Source organism: Chiloscyllium punctatum, chromosome 2 (assembly GCF_047496795.1).
Source record: "Chiloscyllium punctatum isolate Juve2018m chromosome 2, sChiPun1.3, whole genome shotgun sequence".
Classification (NCBI taxonomy): domain Eukaryota; kingdom Metazoa; phylum Chordata; class Chondrichthyes; order Orectolobiformes; family Hemiscylliidae; genus Chiloscyllium; species Chiloscyllium punctatum.
The window spans coordinates 129,191,621-129,212,841 of NC_092740.1; the positions used below are offsets into that span (position 1 = coordinate 129,191,621).

The following is a 21,221-nucleotide window of genomic DNA, read 5'->3' on the forward strand; positions in this document are numbered from 1 at the left end:
CAGACACTTTATGATCAGCTGTGTGATACCTTCTATTTTGCTGTGCTTCAGTGCACGTGCACCTTAGAACATTGGGTATACAATAGTTTATAACATGGTCATCAAGATCCAACAAATAAAACTGTTATAACTGAACCATAGATAGGAAGTTGGAGTTGATGGGACATCACCGCGGGGGTGGGAGGGGGTCGGGGTCAGGCCCAGGTCAGAGAAAGGTATCTGGACCCATGAAATCTCCATCAGTAAGCAAATTTTATGGTTTACAAGTCTGTGTTAAATCAGCCTTCCACTGTACAACAGTACAAAAAAAAATGACCATAAGTTGATTCATTAAATAATTTTAAGGGATGTTGGACAAGCACTCAAATGAGAAATTTACAGGATTACAGACCAAAAGTGGAGATATTGGATTCAAATAGTCTTTCAAGAAAGTCTGCACAGATATTTTTCTGATTCCATAAACTTTGCTCTGGCAGTACTTTTTGGTTAGACAAGCCTCCCGCTTCTTAGCAGTCAATTGCATTGAATCCTTTACAATCTACGATTCTAGGATTAACATAACAGAAGCTGTAGAAAAGGAAACAGTAAAAAGAAATGTAAGACTCAAGTTTTTCCTCGTCTTTCCTATAAACAAAAATTGGAGAGAAGTGATTTAACCTGCCTTACTTACTTGGTGTTGCTTTGTTTGAAGTAGTTATGTTTTGTACAGCTGTTTGTAGAAAATTATTCTTGTTCCAAGATAAGCAAATTGTTTTGCAATTTTTTTTAAAAAAAGACTCAAATTTGCAGTGAAGAAGGTAGCTACTCAGCTCATTTTGCCAAACTCTTGGTGTGCAATAGTGCCTTAATTTCAGTCAGACAATGTGACATCTACAGTATGTGAATACTTATTAATGTATCTTAATCTTAAGAATAAGAGGCGTTTTCTGAAAGTAGTGAGATACTCAAATCTGTAACTCCCCTTCGTGGAAATCTACCTTGACTCACTTAATTAAAATTTAAAGTAATTATTTAAAGGTATATGAAAAACACTGTTGAAGAACTGAGTTGTTTTAGATCAGAAATATGCAAGGGCTGATCTAAATTCAAAATTAGAGTCAAGTCAATAGTGATCTTGTAAAAACTTATGTTTTGTTAATATCAATTTCTTCATCCAATCTAATTGCTGTACAGTTATTATGTAGCAATGGTTAGTCTATTCCAAAATCCCTCTTTAATTCCATTGTCTTCGAACTACTGAAGACGTCACTTCAGTTACAAGTTTTGTGCAATAAATATTCATGTCCTCACAATTATCGTTGTACAGTACAGACCATCCATTTATGACGAGTGTATTCCTGAAGTTCTTTACTATCTTGATTCAAGCATGTTTCTAAGACTTACGAGTGGTCTAAGGACATAAATCTCTAGGGCCTACTGGTTTGTTACTGCAGATAAACCATTTAGGATAGTTATGCCAGGTGCCACAGTAATGCTTATCCAAAGTACTTTATAGCCAAATAAATACATTTTGGGTGCAGTCACTTTCTAATGCAAGAAATAGCAGCCAATTTACATATAATAGACTCCAACAAACCGCACTGTGGTATTAGATTAATCAGTTTTAAATGTTAAAAATCACACAACCCCAGGTTATAGTGCAACCTGTTTGACTAATACCTGGAGTTATGTGATTTCTAACTTTGCTCTCCCCAGACCAACACCAGCTCCTCTGCATCTGACATAAGAACTAGGAGCAGGAGTAGGCCATCCCGCCTTTCGAGCCTGCTCTGCCACTCAATAAGATCATGGCTAATCTTTTTGTGGACTCCGCTCCACCTACCCTCATTTTCACCATATCCCTTAATTCCTTTTATTTTTCAAAAATGTACCTACCTTAGCTTTAAAAGCAAGTACTGAAGTAGCGCCGACTACTTCCTTGGGCAAGGAATTCCATAGATTTAATAACCCTCTAGGTGAAGAAGTTCCTTCTCAGTTCAGTTGTAAACCTACTTCCTCTAATGTTGAGGCCGTGCCCCCTTGTGCTAGTTACACCTACCGTGGAAACATCCTATCTATTTCTATTTTATTGACTGCCTTCGTAATTTTATATGTTTCTATAAGATCTCCTCTCATTCCTTTTGGGATTATATTCATTGGAATTCAAGCTACTCCGCCTCGCCTCATAAGGCAACCCCCTCAACTCAGAAATCAACCTAGTGAACCTCCTCTGTATCCCCTCCAGTGCCAGTAATACTTTAAGGAGACCAAATCTGCACACATTACTCCAGGTGTGGCCTCACCAGCACCTTGTACAACTATAACAATACCCCTCTGCTTTTAAACTCAACCCCTTTAGCAATTAATGACAAAAATTTTATTTGTCTTCCTAACTACTTTTCAATAATGTTAATTGAGGGAGAAGTGTTAGCCAGGACTGCAAGGGCATCTCACCTTTCTGTTGATCTTCTATATCCACCTGATGACAAATATCATCCAAAAGAGAGCAATTCTGAAAGTGAAGTCCATCCTCAGTAATGCATTAGGTTGACAGCCTTGAATGTTGTATTCAAATCTCTAGGGTGGGATAGAACTCACATGGAGAGTGGGCTTTTGGATTGGAGGACAGTAATCAGTGGTATGTCGCAAGGATCAGTGCTGAGTCCACTTTTTTTGTCGTTTATATACATGATTTGAATGTGAATTTAGGAGGTATGGTTAGTAAGTTTGTACATGACACCAAAAATGATAGGGCCGTGGACAGTGAAGAATGTTATCTCCGAGTGCAACGAGACCTTGATCAGATGGGCCAGTGGGCCGAGGAGTGGTGGGTGGCATTTAATCTGGATAAATGAGGTACAACATTTTGGCAGAGCAAATCAGGGCAGCACACGTACACTTAATGGTAAGGTCCTGGGGAGTGTTGCTGAGACCTTGGAGTGCAGGTTCATAGTTCCTTGAAAGTGGAGTCACAGAGAGGATAGTGAAGAAGGCATTTGGTTTGCTTTCCTTTATTGGTCAGTGCAATAAGTTTAGGAGTTGGCAGGTCATATTGTCATCGTATAGGACATTGGTTAGGCAACTTTTTGAATACTGTGTTCAATTCTGCCACACACACTGCTATATAGTAAAGATGTTGTGAAACTTGAAACTTGAAAGGGTTCAGAAAAGATCTACAAAGATGTTGCCAGAGTTGGAGGGTTGAGGGGATGGGAGATCCTGAATATGCTGGGGCTATTTTCACTGGAGTATCGGAGGTTAAGGGGTGACTTTATAGAGACTTATAAAGTCATGAGGGGCATGGATAAAGTGAATAATTAAGATGTTTTCTCCAGGGTGGGGGAGTCAAAATTGGTGGGCACAGATTTAAAGTGAGGGTAAAAATTTAAAAGGGTTCTAAGGGGCAACATTTTAATGCAGAGTTTGGTGCATGTAAGGAATGAACATTTAAAAAGATATCTGGATGGATTTATGAATAGGAAGGGTTTAGAGAGATATGGGCCAAATGCTGGCAAGTGGGACGAGATTAATTTTGGATATCTGTTTGAATAGATAAGTTGGAAGAAAGGATCTATTTCCATGCTGTACGATGGCTCTCACTATAAATTTCTGATTAGAACTGAGAATGCAATCAAATGAGCCATGGTTAAAACTACCAATCCACGATTTCTTAGAAAATATGTTTTCCTTTGTCAATACAGGTAACCTATTCATCTCCAATTATCTCCTATCTCTACATCAGTGTGAGATTGCAGTTATTAGAGCATGGACTTAGTTGAAATTAGTTGATGGAGGGTCAGCATGGGGACCAACCAAGACAATATTGGAATAATTAGTCTAGAAACACAATTAATAGTTTTTGTAGCCTGGGGAAGACAATATTTCGTGTGTTAAATGTTTCTGTTTGCATCCCCTTTTTTAGCTTTTTGAAGGAGATGCACCTTAAAGTTTGATTGCACTTCAGTTCCACACTCCTGATCTATAGACATCCCCAATTCAGAGAGGGGCAGATAAGTCAGGGCTGCCTTGTGGGTCTGCTCTTGGGTCTGGCGCAAAGGTTGCAGGCTTTGGAGTGGCTTGTTGTTCCTGATAGACCACTCTTCTTTTGCAGCTATGACCGTGCTCAGGTGTTCCTGGAGAGGGACTGCACAGTGCTCACTAGTATGGTAGAAGCCTTTTAGGGGCCGATGAACACTGCAGGAACTGGGGTGCATCATCACTCCAGGCAAAGTTATTTTAATTTAGTAAGTTTCTGTTTTGTTCTGATAAGTTTCCATTTAACTTTTAATTTGTGGTTGATTGGGATTCAGCGCCCCAGCAAGGGCTGTTTCATTTTTGACTCTGTGTTCATAAAAGAGCAGAGAAGGTTATTGACTGTTGGACCCTGTGCTGTCCCTGTCCTGGAAGTATTGATGGGGAGCTTTACACTCAGTTTACCTTTTTGGTTTTAAGACAGGACAAACACAACTAAAAATGTGGACAAGAGTTTTCAGCAAATCAGCTGAGGCAGATGGGAATTGGGTGACATTAGATTGTAGATATTGGGTAGATAGAAATTTGGATTGGATATATGTAAGAGGAAAGTGAGGACTGCAGATGCTGGAGATTAGAATCAAAAGTGTGATGCTGGATTCCTGATGAAGGGCTTACGCCGGAAACATCGATTCTCCTGCTCCTTGGATGCTGCCTGTCCTGCTGTGCTTTTCCAGCACCACACTCTTGACTTGGACATATGTAAGGCTGGAAGTGTTTTTTTCAAGCAGTTACAATTATATTGAAAATGGATAATCAATTAATCAGTATTCAACTTCCATCATTGATTTCAATAGCTAAGACATTCATGAACTAAAAATAATTATTAAAAGTGGTACTACTCATCTGAAATGGTTGCTATGATTGCTCAACAAGCCCAGACAACCCACATAGAATATATATAGGCAGTGTTTGCTGACACCCACAACTTATTAAGCTAATGTCAGCAAATGCAGGCACAAATAAAAATCAAGAAATAAATTACAACTGCAGTTTCCAACTTTAAAGCACTAACCTGAGTCATCATGGTTGTGAATTTTCTAATCTCTACTTCTGTAGGAATGGGAAAAAAAAAGAGACATTTAGATTTTTTTCTGTTTTCAGTAGCAAAATTAATTATTAACTTTTTTTTAAGAAAAAAGACTGAGCAAATCAGAGTCGTGACCCTGCTAACAGAGCTAGGAACAGGGTGTTACAATTTGTATTACATCCTGGATCTTACTGAGGAACAGGGAACATTGAGAGGAGGGATCTTAAAGACTAAGAGACATATCTTGAAACCGGTTATTATGCTATATGTTCAACATCAGAGCTCGGGGGACAGGGAGACTATTGATCAGTATGTGAAAGCACTGATAAAACTCAAATCTGTAAATTTGGACAATGGAAAGATGGCCTTAACAGTGCTAAGATTGTTTTAGGTATAATACGTCCTACTATGACAGCATGTCAGCTAAGAGGACAGAAACTTATTCTCAATAAAGTATCAACATGTTCAGATCATCAATTATTGACCTAAACATATTAGTGGGAGGATAAGTAAAGCTTTGCATTATGCTGAAAGACATTCTAGTCCAAATATGACCAACACATTGGAAGAAAGGAAGGAAGAAAGAAATGCTTGCCGAAAAGCCAACTGGAAGATTAAGGCGAAAGGACAGGATATAAATATTGTAGTGCACATCTCATTAAAGAAAGTTGTTCATTTTGGAAGGGAGAACAAAAAAACTGAATATTATTTTAATGGAGGAAAGTTGCCACAAAAAAGGGGGTACCTTGTACATAAAACTTGTACGTGTACAGGACGTTAGCACACAGGTGCAGCAGGGTTGTCAGACAGGCTAATGAAATAGAGTCATAGAGATGTACAAGGAGAAAGTGAGGACTGCAGATGCTGGAGATCAGAGCTGAAAATGTGTTGCTGGAAAAGTGCAGCAGGTCAGGCAGCATCCAAGGAACAGGAGAATCGACGTTTCGGGCATCCTGTTCCTTAGATGCTGCCTGACCTACTGCGCTTTTCCAGCAACACATTTTCAGCTCATAGAGATGTACAGCATGGAAACAGACCCTTCGGTCCAACCCGTCCACGCCGACCAGATATCCAACCCAATCTAGTCCCACCTGCCAGCACCTAGCCCATATCCCTCCAAACTCTTTCTATTCATATACCAATCCAAATGCCTCTTAAATGTTGCAATTGTACCAGTCTCCACCACATCCTCTGGCAGCTCATTCCATACACGTACCACCCTCTGCGTGAAAACGTTGCCCCTTAGGTCTCTTTTATACCTTTCCCCTCTCACCCTAAACCTATGCCCTCGTGTTCTGGACACCCCGACCCCAGGGAAAAGACTTTGCCTATTTATCCTATCCATGCCCCTCATAATTTTGTAAACCTCTATAAGGTCACCCCTCAGCCTCCGACGCTGCAAGGAAAACAGCCCCAGCCTGTTCAGCCTCTCCCTGTAGCTCAGATCCTCCAACCCTGGCAACATCCTTGTAAATGTTTTCTGAATCCTTTCAAGTTTCACAACATCTTTCCGATAGGAAGGAGATCAGAATTGCACACAATATTCCAACAGTGGCTGAACCAATGGCCTGTACAGCTACAACATGACCTCCCAACTCCTGTACTCAATACTCTGACCAATAAAGGAAAGCATACCAAATGCTGCCTTCACTATCCTATCTATCTGCGACTCCACTTTCAAGGAGCTATGAACATGCACTCCAAGGTCTCTTTGTTCAGCAGCACTCCCTAGGACCTTACCATTAAGTGTATAAGTCCTGCTAAGATTTGCTTTCCCAAAATGCAGCACCTCGCATTTATCTGAATTAAACTCCATCTGCCACTTCTCAGCCCATTGGCCCATCTGGTCAAGATCGTGTTGTACTCTGAGGTAACCCTTTTCGTTGTCCACTACACCTCCAATTTTGGTGTCATCTGCAAACTTACTAACTGTACCTCTTATGCTCGCATCCAAATCATTTATGTAAATGACAAAAAGTATATGTTGACCCTTATTTCCAGGGGGTTAGCATAGTTGAGAAGTCTTACTGCATCTTTACAAGGTGCTGGTGAGACCTCAACTGGTGTACTGTGAGCAGTTTTGGTCCCCTTTTTGTAAGAAAAGATATAATTTCATTGAATGCAGTTCAGAGAAGGTTCACTAGAATGATCCCTGATATGAAGGACTTTGTTATGAGGAAAGATGAAATAGCTTGGGATTCACTGGAGTTTAGAAGAATGAGAAATGATCTCATTGAAATGTACAGGATTCTTAAGGGAGTTGACAAGGTAGATGCTGAGAGGATGTTTCCCCTCATAGCAGAGTTTAGGACCAGAGGATATAGTCTCAGAATAAAGAGTCACCTTTAATACTGAGATGAGGAGGAATTTCTTCTCTAAGAGACTTGAGAATCTTCAGAACTTCTTGCCATAGAGAGCTGTGGGGAGCAGAGTCCTTGTGTATATTTAAGGCTGAGATAGGGAGACCTTTGATCAGTGGGGGAAACCTGGATTACTGAGAAAGAGCAGGAAAGTGCACATGAAGAATGTTGGATCAGCCATGATTCTATTGATGGCAGAACAGGCTCAAGGGGCTGATGGCCTATTTCTTAGATTTTTTTAAAGACCCTTAGACCACATGTGATGTGGGTAAAGCACTGATTGCAAGAAGCTGAATCACTTTGCATGCAAGTTTTTAACTAAAAAGAAGCACAGCAAGCTTTTAAGGATGCTGCTGGAATGATGTCAGCTGATCATTCTGACAAATCGCTCCACTTCATAAAACTGGTTTACATTGTCAGATCTAAAGGGTTTGTGACACATATGACTGCACAAGGAGAGCATCATTAAATGTGAATTGCTAGAAAGATGTTGGTGCTCCTTACAAAATCATAAGCTTCATAAACTTGTGCCTCAGAATGGTGACAGAAAAATTAAAATCTCAAAGCTGAGGTTGAGACTATATTATGGAATGATGTTCATCCCAAGAGGAGAAATTAAGCTGAGAGACCAACACAATGAGAAGAATGAAGATATTGTGTTCCAAATAGTAGATGTTAAGGACAATCCACAAATCATGGCTGAAGCAAGTTTAAGACTTGCAGGAGGCTGGAACAACACAGCAGGTCAGGCAGCATCACAAGGTGGAAAAGTCAATGTTTTGGGAGTTACCCTTCTTCAGGACTCGGGAGGGGGGTAAGGAGAGCTGCAGATAAAGAGGGTGGCAGTGTAGCATGGTGAAGTGGGGATAGGTGGAGACAGGTCGAGGGTATGACCTGATTGGTCAATGGGAGGAATGAATCCGGTAGGTGGCTGGGAGGAGTGGAAGGAAGGGGGAGGGACTGGGAAGGGAGTTAGGGAAAGGCGCATGTGAGTAAAGACTTGCAGTTTATCATAGGATACTAAGCCATTGACTACTGAACAGATCCTAAAAGATTACAAAGATTTTGTTTTTTCAAAAGTCTTGGATATTTTCCTGGTGAGCATCATCTCGATGTAGACTTGGCATCTGATGCAGAAAATTCCAGCTGTGCTAGCCTGAAAGACCAGAAATACAGAGTTGGAAAAGCAGAAGTAATCAAAGAATTAATAACTCTTACATACTGGAATAGCAGCATGGTAGTAGTGAAAAAAACTGGAAATCTGAGAATATTCATAGATCCAAATGATTTGAAAAAAGCTATGAAGAGATCTCACTGCCCCTGCTAATTATTGAGAGAGAAAAAATCCCTCATCTCTGTCAGCATAAAATCTGCAATCTTTTATTTTTAATCTATGTCCCACTGTGCTTGTCACTCCACAAGAGGAAACAAACTTTCAGCATTCACCCTGTCAAGTCCCCTCAGAATCCGATAGCAATAAATAATACCACCACTTATTCTCCTAAACTCCAATGAATACAATCTCAACCCTTCCCCAACCTCTCATCATGATATTCCCACGTTCCAGAAATTAGTTGAGTGAACCATCTTCAAACAGCTTCAAACACATATATATCTTTTCTTTAGTAAGAAGACCAAAACTGAACACAGTATTTCATCTCTCCATCAGCACTGCCTCATGCTATTGCAGAGCTATCCTGCCCCATAGCTCCACCTCATTCTCTGGCTCTTCTCTTCCACAGTATTCCAATTGTGGAATGAACAACAGCATTCAGTTTGCCTTCATAATCACTTGTTTTATCTGTACACTAGCCTTTTATGATCCATGTATTGGGATGTCCACATCCCTTTGGACCTCAAAAGTTCCGCATCTCTCTCCATTTAAATAATTCTGGGTAATCCAAGATGGAGGATGGGAAAAATTTCTCACTGTAAGAGCTGCTCCTTTTTTTGAGGTATTTTAGGTGTTGGAGGTGATTTCCTCAAATTCCAGGAGCAGCAATTACTGTTTTATATGCTGTTGCATTGTTTTGGAATTTTGGGAAAAAAAAAGTCAAAACAACAGCAGTTTAAAAGAGAGAAGAGCAGACAAAGGAAGCACATGGTGAGGACAGAGCAGGAGAGAGAGAGAGAGAGAGAGAGAGAACCTGCACAGTTACTGCCTTTGCTGTTTTTGAATTCATGTGTCGCTGGACATCGGAGTGCATCTGGGAAAATGAACAAACAGTGAATTTCACAACTAATCTTGGAGGAATCGGTTTGGGCGAAGTTCACAACACAGAATCAGATAATTGTTGTTTTAAGTCTGTCCAAGAGAAAGGCTGCAGTAGTGAGTATAGTGGATTCTTTCTTGATTATATGTTTTTGGAGATAAGTCTTTTGATTAAACTTAAAATATAAGCCATAGCTATTAATTTAGCCTGGGGCATTGTTTGTAGAGGAATAAGGCAGTGTTATTTTTCTGGGTCTGTAGATTGTGAAGGAACAAAAATGGCCTTTGCAGTGATATGTACTTCTTGTCAGATGTGGGAGTTTAAAGAGAGTTTAAGGGTTACTGCGAATTATATCTGCCACAAATGCTGTTGGATGCGAATCTTATCAGATCGAGTGGATCGGTTGGAGAGACAGATAGAAGCGATGAGGAATTTGCAACAGCAACAGTATGTGATGGATGGCAGTTCTAGGAAGGGGGAAAGTCTCAGACACAGTCACATAGATGGGTTAACTCCAGGAAGGTTAAGAGAGGTAGGCAGCTAGTGCAGGAGTCTTTTGTGGATAAACCCATTTCAAACAGGTATGCTGTTTTGGAAAATATAGGGGATGATGGATTCTCAGGGGAACGTAGCACGAACAGCCAAGTTTCTGGCTCTAATGCAACGAGGGTTATGTCGGCCTCCAAGAGATCAATTGTATTAGGGGATTCTGTAGTCAGAGGTACAGACAGATGTTTCTATGGCCAGCAGAGAAAAAGCAGAATGGTGTGTTGTTTCCCTGGTGCCAGGATCAAGGATGTCTCAGAGAGGGTGCAGAATGTTCTCACGGGGGAGAGGGGCCAGCAGGAGATCATTGTATGCCATTGGAACCAACGACATTGGAAGGGAAAAGGTTGAGATTCTGAAGGGAGATTACAGAGAGTTAGGCAGAAATTTTAAAAGGAGGTCCTCAAGGGTAGTAACATCTGGATTACTTCCAATGTGAAGAGCTAGTGAGGGCAGGAATAGGAGGATAGAGCAGATGAATGTATAGCTGAGGAGCTGGTATATGGGAGAAGGATTCACATTTTTGGATCATTGGAATCTCTTTTGGAGTAGAAGTGACCTGTAAAAGAAGGACGGATTGCACCTAAATTGGAAGGGGACTAATATACTGGCAGGTAAATTTGCTAAAATTGCTTGGGAGGATTTAAACTAGTAAGGTGGGGGTGGCAGGGTGGGGAGGTGGGACCCAGGGAGATAGTGAGGAAAGAGATCGATCTGAGATGGGTACAGCTGAGAACAGAAGTGAGTCAAACAATCAGGACAGGCAGGGACAAGGTAGGAATAATAAATTAAACTGCATTTGTTTCAATGCAAGGGGCCTAACAGGGAAGGCAAATGAACTCGGGGCATGGTTAGGAACATGGGACTGGGATATCATAGCAATTATGGAATCATGGCTCAGGGATGGGCAGGTGGGCAGCTTAATATTCCAGGATACAAATGCTACAGGAAGGATAGAAAGGGAGGCAAGAGAGGAGGGGGAGTGGCATTTTTGATAAGGGATAGCATTACATCTGTGCTGAGGGAGGATATTCCTGGAAATACATCCAGGGAAGTTATTTGGGTGGAACTGAGAAATAAGAAAGGGAAGATCACCTTACTGGGATTGTATTATAGACCTCCTAATAGTCAGAGGGAAATTGAGAAACAAACTTGTAAGGAGATCGCAGCTATCTGTAAGAATAATAGGGTAGTTAGGGTAGGGGATTTTAACTTTCCAAACATCGACTGGGACTGCCATAGTGTTAAAGGTTTAGTCTCTATGACTTTATAATATGCTGCTTTTCTATGCTTCCTGCCAAAGCCAACAAGTTCAATGTTTCTACTCCATCTGTCAAATTTTGCCCACACACTTAACCTTTTCTATATTCCTTTGCAGTCCTCTGATGTCCTATTCAAAGCTTACTTTTGTACCTATCATTGTGTCATCAGCAAATTTAGCAACCGCCCATTTGGTCCCTTCACACAGATAGTTTAGATAAATTGAGACACCTTTCCACTTTACATATCTTGTCAAACTGAAAATGACCAATTTTTGCCGCCAACTCTGTTTCTTGCTTGCCAATCCTCTATCAATCCTATATGTTACATCCAACACTGTGAGCTCTTACTTTACCTTAGCAACTCTTAGTAATCTTTGAAGCACCTTGTTAAATTCCTTTGTAAATTCTAAGCAGAGCAAACACATAGGTTTCCCTTTATGTAGTTTACATGTTACTATTTCAATGAATTCTGGTGAATTAGTCAACTTGACTTCTGTTTGATAATACCAGGTTGATTCTGCCTGGTTGTATTGAGATTTAATAAGATTCCTGCTAAAACCTCCTTAATAACAAATTCCAACAGTTGCCCTGTGGCAGATGCTAAGTTAACCGGCATGTTGTTTCCTGCTTTCTGTAAGGTCCTAGGGAGTGTTGCTGAACAAACAGACCTTGGAGTGCTGGTTCATAGCTCCTTGAAAGTGGAGTTGCAGATAGATAGGATAGTGAAGAAGACATTTGGTATGCTTTCCTTTATTGGTCAGAGTATTGAGTACAGGAGTTGGGAGGTCATGTTGCGGCTGTACAGGACATTGGTTAGGCCACAGTTGGAATATTGCATGCAATTCTAGTCTCCTTCCTGTTGGAAGGATGTTGTGAAACATGAAAGGGTTCAGAAATGATTTACAAGGATGTTGCAGTGTTGGAGGATTTGAGCTTTAGGGAGAGGCTGATTAGGTTACTGTTGTTTTCCCTGGAGCATCGGAGGTTGATGGGTGACCTTATAGAGGTTTATAAAATCATGAGGGGCATGGATAGGATAAATAGGCAAAGTCTTTTCCCTGGGGTGGGGGCGTCCAGAAGTAGAGGGCATAGGTTTAGGGTGAGAGGAGAAAGATTTAAAAGAGACACAGAGGGTGGTATGTGTATGGAATGAGCTGCCAGAGGAAGTGATGGAGGCTGGTAGAATTGCAACATTTAAAAGCTATCTGGATGGGTATATGAATAGGAAGGTTTGGAGGGATTTGGGCCAGGTGCTGGCAGGAGGAACTAGATTGGGTTGGGATATCTGGTCGGCATGGACAGGTTGGAACGAAGGGTCTGTTTCCGTGCTGTATATCTCTATGACTCTATGACTCCATGACCTTTCTCGGATAGAGGTTTTGCATTCACTATTTTCCAATCTGATTAAGCCTTTTCAGAATCTAGGGAACTTTGAAAAATTAAAAACAATGCATTTGCCAACTCAGCAGCAACTTCTTTTAAGACCCTAGAATAAAAACATTCCGGACCCAAAAATCAGTCATCTTTGAGTTCTAATATTTTTTTCAGTACCCTTTCCCTCGTAATTGTAATTGTTTTAAGATCCTCCCTCCCTTTCACAAATCACAAGATTTACAAATACTTCTGTTGAGCCTAACACACCAGCGCAAAAAGTAAGGGTGAAGCTTCGGCATGAGTCTTCAGCCAGAAGTGCAGGTTAGATGATCTGTCTCGGCCTCCTCTAATGGTGTCCAGCATCACAGATGCCAGTCTTGAGCCAATTCAATTCATTCCACGTTGTATCAAGAAACGCTTGGAGGTACTGGATACTGCAAAGACCATGGGCCCTGACAAAAATCCAGCACTAGTACTGAAAACATGTTCACAACTAGCTGCATCCCTAGCCAAGCTCTTCCAGTGCAGCTACAACACTGGCAGCTACCAGATGATGTGGAAAATTTCCCAAGTATGTCCTGTGCACAAATCCAAATCCAACTGTGCCGATTACAGCCCCATCAGTCTACTCTCAATTGTAAAGTGATGGAAGGTATCATCAACAGTGCTATCAAGGAGCACCTGCTCACCAAGTCTGCTCAGTTAGCACCAGTCTGGGTTCTGTCAGGACCACTCAGCTCCTGACCTCATTATACCCTTGCTTCAAACATGGACAAAAGAGCTGAACTCCAGTGGTGAAATGACTGCCCTTAACATCAAGGCTGTTTTTGACCAAGTGTGGCATCAAGGAGCCCAAGCAAAACTGGAACCTATAGGTATTGGGGACCAAACTCTCTGGTGATTGGAGTCATAGATGGCACATGGGAAGACAGTTGTGATTGTTGGAGGTCAGTCTCTCAGCTCCAGGGCATTTCTACAGGAGTACCTCAGGATAGTGTCCTAAGTCAACCAACTGCTTCACCAATAACCTTTCCTCCATCATAAGGTCAGAAGTGGGGTTGTTTGCAATGACTACACAATATTCAGTGCCATTCGCAACTCCTCAGAGAGTTAAGCAGTCCATGTTCAAATGCAGCAAGATCTGGACTTGGGCTGACAAGTGGCAAGTAACAGTCTCACCACACAAATACCAGGAATGACCATCTCCAATAATCGATAATCTAACCACCACCCCTTGATATTCACTGGTGTTACCATCACTGAATCCCCCAACATCAATGTCCTGGCGGTTACCATTAACTAGACACTCAATAGAACTCACCATATAAGCACAGTGGCTAGAGATGAGGAATACTGTGGCAAGTAACTCACTTCCTGACTCCACAAAGCCTGTCCACCATCCATTAGGCACAAGTCAGGAGTGTGATGGGGGCCTGAATGGGTGCAGCTCCAATGACACTCAAGTTGCTTGATACCATCCAGGACAAAGCAGCCCACTTGATTGGTACCATATCCACACCCTCCATCACTGACTGTCAGTACCTGCAGTGTGAATTATCTGAATTGAATTAAATTTATTGTCACGTGTACCAAGGCACAGTGAAAAGCTTTGTCTTGCGAGCAATACAGGCAGATCACATAGTTAAGTAGCATAGATAAGTAAATTATAGGTAAACAGCAGCAAAAACAAAAACACAGGTACAGGCGAATGTTAAGAGTTTGTATTCAGTATTCTAACAACAGTAGGGTAGAAACTGTTTCAAAACCGGCTGGTGCATGTGTTCAGGCTTCTGTACCTTCTCCCCGGTGGTAGAGGTTGTAGGAAAACATTACCAGGGTGGGATGGATCTTTGAGAATGCTGGCGGCCTTTCCTTGACAGCGGGGCTGGTAGATGGATTCTATAGGTGGGAGGTTGGCCTTGTGATTGTCTAGACCAAATTCACAACTTTCTGTAACCATCTCTAATCTTGAATGGTACAGCTGCCATACCAGGTAGTGATTCATCCAGACAGAATACTTTCAATGGTGCACCTAGGAAAGTTGGCAAAGGTATTCACTGTCATGCCAAATTTTCTCAGCTGCCTGACGGAGAAGCGACGTTGTTGGGCCTTTGTAACCAGTGCGCCCACATAAAGAATCCAAGAAAGCTTGTTGTGGATGACCACTCCCAGGAGCTTGACACTCTACACTCATTCCATCTCTGTGCTGTTAATGTGTCGGGGGGCATGAGTGACATCCCGTCAAAAGTCACTAATGAGTTCCTTGGTTTTGCCAGCATTGAGAGCTACTTCGTTCTCAGTGCACTATTTTTCCAGGTCTTCCATCTCCCATCTGTAGTCTATTTCGTCACCATCTGAGATTCAACTGACTGGTCGTGTCGTCAGTGAACTTGTAAATGGCATTGGTCTGGTATTTGGTGACGCAGTCATGGGTAGACAGTAGTAGAGTAGGGAGCTGAGTATGCACCCCTGGGGGAGCTCCAGTATTGAGTGTTAGTGAGGATGAAATATTGTTCCCAGTCTTCACTGACTGTGGCCTGTGTGTCAGGAAAATGAGGATCCAGTTGCAGAGAGTGGGGCTTAGTCCGAGATCACTAAGTTTAGTAATCAGTCTCGGGGGGATAATAGTGTTGAAGGCTGAACTGTAATCAATGACTAGGATTCTTACATAGCTGTTCTTGGTGTCAAGATGTTCTGGGGAGGAGTGAAGGGCAAGTGATATGGCATCTGACATGGATCTGTTGGTCCGATAGGCAAATTGGAGTGGGTCAAGAGTAGTGGGGAGGCTGGAGTTGATTAATGCCATGACCAGCCTTTCAAAGCACTTCATGACCACTGAAGTTAAGGCCATTGGGTGGTAGTCATTGAGATATGCTGCATGAGCCTTCTTAGGCACAGGGATGATGTTGGCCCTCTTGAAACAGGCAGAGACAGTAACCTGCTGCAGGGAGAGGTTGAAGATGTCCAAGAAGACCTCTGCAAATTGATCTGCACATGCTCTGAGTGCACGGTCTGGTTCTCCATCCTGTCCCATCACTTTCCTTGGATACACACAAATGAAAACTGATCTGATCTCTGATGCAGTGATTGTTGGGATAGGTTCGTCAGGACTGGTCAGAAAAGGTGTTACGTCTTCTCCAAACTTCTGCTCAAATCGAGCATAGAAGGCATTGAGATGATCTAAGAGGGATCTGCTTTCTTGGACTGTCTCTTTTTGGAACCTGTGATGTAATTCAGTCCTTGCCATAATGTTTGTTTGGGACTCTAATTTGGATCGGTATTGGTCCTTGGCTGTCTTAATGGATCTGCAAAGGTCATAGTTGGATTTCTTATATTTGAGTGTGTCTCCTGATCTGAAGGCCTCACGTTCTGTTTTTAGCAGGTTTTGTAGGTCCTGATTCATCCAGGGTTTCCTTTTGGGAACACCTGGATTGACTTCCTTGGTATGCAGTCCTCCACACACTTGCTGGTAAAGTCTGTGATGGTGTGGCGTCTCCATCCAAGGTACCTGCAGACTGTTTGAACATGGCCCAATCAGCCAATTCCAGACAGCACCGGAGTTGATCCTCTGCCTCCTCCAACCATCGCTGGACCTGTATCCCCAAGGGTGTCTCCTGGTTAAGCTTTTGTATGTAAGCCAGGAGATGAAACACGGTACTGTGGTCAGAGTTTCTGAAATCAGGGCAGGGGATGGAGCGGGAGGCATCTTTCACAATTGTGTTGGGGTGGTCTAAAATGTTCGGGCCCCTAGTGGGGCAGGCAATGTTCTGGTGGTACTTGGGCAACATCTTCCTTAGATTGGCTTGATTGAAGTCACCAGTCACAATAAACAGGGCCTTGGGGTGTACCATCCCCCAGGGTGTTAGTGGTAGAGTACAGTACATCCATAACTTCCTCAACCTTTGTTTGTGGCGGTATGTACACAGCAGTTAATATAGCAGCGGTAAATTCCCATGGGAGATAGAAGGGGTGGCATTTGATGGTGTGGAATTCAATGTTTGGGGAGCAATGGCTGTCCAGGGTTGCAATGTCCATGCGTCTATAAGATGCACTGCAGAAATTCGCCAAAGATCCTGAAACAACACCTTCCAAACCCACAATGGCAAAGATATATGGGGGTACCACCACACACAACACCTTCCTTAGATTGGCTTGATTGAAGTCGCCAGTCACAATAAACAGGGTCTCGGGTGTACCATCTCCCTGGGTATTAGTGGTAGAGTACAGTACATCTATACCTTCCTCAACCTTTGTTTGTGGCGATATGTACACAGCAGTTAATATAGCAGCAGTAAATTCCCATGGGAGATAGAAAGGGTGGCATTTGATGGTGTGGAATTCAATGTTTGGGGAGCAATGGCTGTCCAGGGTTGCAATGTCCATGTGCCACAGGTGCATCTATAAAATGCACTGCAGAAATTCGCCAAAGATCCTTAAACAACACCTTCCAAACCCACAATGGCAAAGATATATGGAGGTACCACCACACGCATGTTCCTCTCCAACCCATTTAAGGTCTTGACTTATATTGCCATTTCTTCACTGTCCCTGGGTCAAAATCCTGGAATTCCCTGGCATTGTGGGTCAACCTATAGCATGTAGGCTGCAGTGGCTCAAGAAGGCAGCTCCCCAGCTCCTTTTGAAGGGCAGCTAGGGATGGGAAATAAATACTGGCCAACCAAACTATAAGACCATAAGACATAAGACCAGAATTAGGTCATTCAAGCCATTGAGTCTACTCCATAATTTGAATATGGCTGATGGTTCTCAACCCATTTTCCTGCCTTCTTCCAGTAATCCTGGATCCCCTTTCTAATCAAGAAACTGTCCATCTCTGTCATAGATACACTCAATGACTTGGTCTCCACAGTCATCAGTGACAATGAGTTCCACCGATTCACCATCATTTGCTGAAGAAATTCCTCCTCACCTCAATTCTAAAAGGTCGTCCTTTCAGTCTAAGGCTGTGCTCTTGGCTCCTAGACTCTCATATTAATGGAGGCATTTTCCCCACATCCACTGTATCTAGGCCTCTCAGTAAGCTTTAATGAGATCTCCCTTCGCCCTTCTCAACTCCACTGAGTGCAGACTTAGAGTCCCCAACCCCTCCTTACATGACAAATCAGCAATGCCCACATTCCAAGAGTAAAATAAAAATTGTTCAATTCATTCATCATTTCCTAATTTGTTATTATTAACTTGCTATTCTCAGTCTGTAAAGAACCAATGCTCACATTGTTTACTTTTTTCCTTTTTACATAAATGCGAGGTGCTGCATTTTGGGAAAGCAAATCTTAGCAGGACTTATACACTTAATGGTAAGGTCCTAGGGATTGTTGCTGAACAAAGAGACCTTGGAGTGCAAGTTCATAGCTCCTTGAAAGTGGAGTTGCAGGGAGATAGGATAGTGAAGAAGGCTTTTGGTATGCTTTCTTTTATTGGTCAGAGTATTGAGTACAGGAGTGAGGAGGTCATGTTGCGGCTGTACAGAACATTGGTTAGGCTAATGTTGGAATATTATGTGTAATTCTGGTCTCCTTCCTATTGGAAAGATGTTGTGAAACTTGAAAGGGTTCAGAAAAGATTTACAAGGATGTTGCCAGGGTTGGAGGATTTGAGCTGTAGGGAGAGACTTGGACTGTTTTCCCTGGTGCATCGGAGGCTGAGGGGTGACCTTATAGAGGTTTATAAAATCGTGAGGGGCATGGAAAGGATAAATAGACAAAGTCTTTTCCCTGGGGTGGGGGAGTCCAAAACTAGAGGGCATAGGTTTATGGTGAGAGGGGAAAGATAAAAGAGACCTAAGGGGCAACGTTTTCACGTGTCTGGAATGAGCTGCCAGAGGAAGTGTTGGAGGCTAGTACAATTGCAATAGTTAAATGGGTATATGAATAGGAAGGGTTTGAAGGGATATGGGCCATGTGCTGTCAGGTGAGATTAGATTGTGTTGGGATATCTGGACAGCATGAATGAGTTGGACAGGAGGGTCTGTTTCCATGCTGTACATCTCTAATACTGTATGACTCTATATCTTTAAACATTCTATCTGCTCTTATATTTCTAGCTGGCTTTCTCTCACACTCCATCTTTCCCTCTTTATTCATATTTTAATCACTTTTTTACTGTGCTTTATATCCTATCCAAACTTCTGAGCTGCCACATTCCTATGTGAAATTATACACCTGTTCTTCAATTTGATACAATTTTAACATTTTGTTTTAGCTATGGATAGTGTATATTCCACTTGGAGTCTTTCTTTGTCACTGGAATTTATCTTTTCTGCGTACTCCAAAGTATCTCCTAGTCAGAATGGGACCATCTATGCAAGGTCACTGTTAAGGAGGCACAGCCACACTGGGACAGATAACAAGAAGCAACTTTCACTCAAAGCAAAAATCTAGCAACATACTCTGCAATTCATCAATCCAACAAGAGACATTGAATCTGAAAGACATGCACCTTGGTCTGATCAAATTCACACAACACTCCCCAAGAAAAGAATAACACCCCAGGAACGATGCAGTGAGTTTGACTTGTGAATTCTGTTCATGCAAAGGAAGGCAGGTTTATTACAAGCTTAACTAACACAAAGGATTGTGAATAGATATCAGTACATGTTTCACATGAAGAATGATCAACACTTTCGATCCAGTTCTAAATGCAAATGTTTACTATCTTCTAACTGAAATAATTGGAGATGTGTTTGTGCTGTAATTTAGTAGACAATAAGCTGACAAAATGGAAATTTCTTTATTGTGAAAAAGCAACAAGTAGGAGTAGGCCAATCAGCCCTTTGAACCTCGTCCACCAGTCAGTAAGATTATGGTTGATCTGATTGTAACCTCAAATTCACATGAATTGCCCACTACCTTTCATCTCTTGCTTAACAAGAATATATTCTTCTCTGAATTAAAAATATTCAAGCACTGTGCTTCCACCGCTTTTTCCCAAAGATTCATAACCCTCTGAGTAAAATAATTTGACCTCATCTTTGTTTCAAATGGATAGCTTTTGATGTTAAACATGGACCTTTTGGTTCTCCCATAAGTGGAAATATTCTCTCCACATCCACCCTGTCAAGACCCCTCAGAATCTTATATGCTTTTCTAAAGTCATCTCATACAATTCTAAATTCCAGCAGATATAACCCTCATCTGTTCAAACATTCCACATACCCATTCCAGGTACTAGACTGGCAAACCTTCTGTCAGCTGCCACCAATGCTTCCTTATATAAGTGACCCAACATTGTGCATCAGTACTCCAGATGTGTTCTCACAAGTGCCCTGTATGACTGAAGCAGGTTTTCAGTCAGTTTAATTTCCTCATCTAAATTTATTTCAAGTCTACTCTTGGTACTTGTTAAGGGTTTCTTCAACCAACTCGGCTTAACTATTAAGAAGCTGTGTATTTGACTCACAGCTGCCCTCATCTGATCAATGAATATATAGCAGCTTTATAAAGGTCAAGTCTTCAATTCTTGCAGATAGATGTGATGTCAGTACAATGACAACTTTGCCAAAGACCTTAAAAACTTTGAATGCCTAAACCTACTTCACAGGTGAAATTTAATTCTTCTTTTCTCAGATTTGGGGAGTAAAACAGAAAAGGACCATTGTAGCTGTGCTGCCTGTTTGTCAGTACTATCGAATTAGTCTCAATGAGGATGATTGAAGTTAGGGTGGTCATTTGCAAGGACAGAACAGAGAAACCTAAGTAGGTTCACAAGATGCCTGCCACATGCAGTTTTTATGGTCTGGAGGAAACAGTCTTTTCACGTTTATTTTGAATGTTTTACTTGCAGCACCTGTTTGGTTATTTAAGACAGAACCCACCTGGTCCTCACTTCCTCCCCACCAACCTCTGCATACATTGCATCATCTTCTGCCATTTCTGCCACCTACAAATGGACCCCACCACCAGAGATATATTTCCCTCCCCACCCCTATCCGCATTCCATCCTAAAATACCTGGTCAGGTCCATGCCCCCTAACAACCCACCCTCTCCTCCTGGCACCTTCCCCTGCCACTGCACGAATTGCAAATCCTGCGCCAACACCTCCCCCCTCACCTCAGTCCAAGGCCCGAAAGGAGCCTTCCACATTCATCAGAGTTTCACCTGCACTTCCACACATGTCATTTACTGTATCCATTGCTCCAATTGCAGTCTCCTCTACATAGGGGAGAATGGACGCCTATTTGCACAGCGCTTCAGAGAACATCTCCAGGACACTCGCACCAATCAACCCCATCTGCTCCGTGGCCGAACACGTCAACTCCCCCTCCCACTCAGCTGAGGAAATGCAGGTCCTGGGCCACCTCCATCACCACTCCCTTACCACCCGACGTCTGGAGGAAGAACGCTTCATCTTCCACCTCAAGACCCTTCAACCCCAGGGGATCAATGTGGACTTCACCAGTTTCCT

The 21,221-nt window shown here is 42.2% G+C and overlaps 1 long non-coding RNA gene across 1 annotated transcript in view; it reads right to left on the reverse strand.

The window, feature by feature from the left end:
* Nucleotides 1-189: 189 nt before the first annotated feature.
* Nucleotides 190-21,221, reverse strand: part of LOC140489357 (uncharacterized) — a 37,040-nt gene continuing 16,008 nt past the window's right edge. The window contains exons 2-3 of the long non-coding RNA XR_011963124.1: nt 5,027-5,064; nt 190-567 (exon numbers count right to left, since the gene is read on the reverse strand). This is a non-coding gene — a long non-coding RNA (uncharacterized lncRNA). The remainder of the gene's footprint in view (nt 568-5,026; nt 5,065-21,221) is intronic.